Genomic DNA, 2132 nt, shown 5'->3' with positions numbered 1-2132 from the left:
GAGATGGAGTCTTGTTCTTTCGCCCAGGCTGGAGTGCAGTGACGTGATCTCAGCTCACTGCAACCTCCACCTCCTGGGTTCAAGCAATTCTTCACCCTCAGATTCCCAAGTAGCTGGGATTACAGGCTTCCACCACCATGCCTGGGTAATTTTTGTATTTTTAGTAGAAATGGGGTTTCACCATGTTGGCCAGGCTGGTCTTGAACTCCTGACCTCAGGTGATCTACCCGCCATGGCCTCCCCAAAGTACTGGGATTACAGGTGTGAGCCACCATGCCGGTGTGAATTACGTTTCAATTGGGTTGTTTTAAAATGAAAGTAAGTGCCAAGAACTAGTTAGGGGACTCTTACAGCAATTTATATAAGAAATTGTGAGACCTGGAGTGCTAGCTTGTGCCTGTAATCCCAGCAGTTTGGGAGGCCAAGGTGGGTGGATCACGAGGTCAGGAGTTTGAGACCATTCTGGCTAACATGGTGAAACCTCGTCTCTACTAAAAATACAAAAATTAGCTGGGCATAGTGGCACATGCCTGTAGTCCCAGCTACTCAGGAGACTGAGGACGGAGAATTGCTTGAAACCAGGAGGCGGAGGTTGCGGTGAGCTGAGATCGCGCCATGGCACCCCAGCCTGGGTAATAAGAGTGAAACTCCATCTCAAAAAAAAAAATTGTGGTAGTTTAGATTAGGGAGGTGAAAGTAGAAATTGACAGACGCAGATAGATTCAAGAGATACTTAGGGCCAGGCATGGTGCTCATACCTGTAATTCTAACACTTTTGAAGGCCGAGGTGGGAAGATCACTTGAGGTCAGGAGTTCAAGGCTGCAGTGAGCCATGATTATGCCACTGCACTATAGCCTAGGCAACAGAGTAATACCCTGATTATGAAAAAAATATATATATAAAAGATATTTAGGGGGTCAAATTGACAGAATGTGGGTCAAGAATGGTTCTTGCTTTTATGGATACACTAAGTAACAGGATTAATGATGATGCCATTTGTTGAGAAAAGGAACACTAACAGTCTGGTAATACATTAAAAAAAATAATATGCCATTATCAATTTGGTTTGTTTCAGGAATTCAAGAACATGCTGACATAAAAAAATGCATTAATATAATTCATTGCATTAACATTTTATGCAGTTTAATTATCTTTCATAATAAAAAAACACTTCAGCAAAATTGATACAGAAAATAACTTTCTTAATTTGGCAAAAGATATCCAGTAAAAACCTAGATGTATGATCTCTTTTTTCAGCATGGTAGTGGAGGCCTGAGCCAGCATTGTAAGATAAGAAAAAGAAAAGATTAGAAATGAGAGAACAGAACTCTAATGATTCAAAGAAATGATTTTTATGTAGGAAACTCAAGAGCATCTGCAGACATATTATTAGAAATAAAAGATTTCAGCAAAATATCTGGATATAAGTTCAATATACATTGATCATTTAAGTTTCTGTACTTCAGCTGTTAGAAAATTAAGTCTTAAAATACAGCCATGCATTACTTAACGATTGGGGATATATTCTGAGAAATGCGTGGTGAGGTGATTTCCTTGTGCGAATATCATACAGTGTACTTACATAAGCCTAGATGGTATAGCCTACTACACACATAGGATATATGGCATAGCCTGTTGCTGCCATAGGCTACAAACCTGTATAGCATATTACTCCTGAATACTGTAGGCTTTTGTAATACAGTGGTAAGTATTTATGTATCCAAACATACCACAGTAAAAGTACCCTATAAAAGATAAAAAATGATACACCTGTATAGGACAGTTACCATGAATGGAGCTTGTAGGACTGAAAGTTGTTTTGGGTGAGTGAGTGAGTGGTGAATGAATACGAAGGCCTGGCTGGGCGTGGTGGCTCACACCTGTAATCCCAGCACTTTGGGAGGCTGAGGTGGGTGGATCATGAGGTCAGGAGTTTAAGACCAGCCTGGCCAACATGGTGAAACCCTGTCTCTTACTAAAAATAGAAAAATTAGCCATATGTGGTGGCAGGTACCTGCAGTCCCAGCTACTTGGGAGGCTGAGGCAGGAGAATTGCTTGAACCCAGAAGGCAGAGATTGCAGTGACCCAAGATTGCGCCACTGTACTCCAGCTTGGGCAACAAAAGCAAAA

At 41.2% G+C, this 2132-nt stretch overlaps 1 protein-coding gene across 2 annotated transcripts in view; it reads left to right on the top strand.

The window, feature by feature from the left end:
- Window positions 1-2132, top strand: part of RRM1 (ribonucleotide reductase catalytic subunit M1) — a 44263-nt gene that overhangs the window by 19316 nt on the left and 22815 nt on the right. The gene's annotated exons all lie outside the window — the stretch shown is intronic.

Source organism: Cebus imitator, unplaced genomic scaffold (genome assembly GCF_001604975.1).
Source record: "Cebus imitator isolate Cc_AM_T3 unplaced genomic scaffold, Cebus_imitator-1.0 Scaffold79, whole genome shotgun sequence".
Lineage (NCBI taxonomy): Eukaryota > Metazoa > Chordata > Mammalia > Primates > Cebidae > Cebus > Cebus imitator.
Note: the sequence above shows the minus strand (reverse complement) of the source record. Positions and strands in the feature narration are given on the sequence as shown.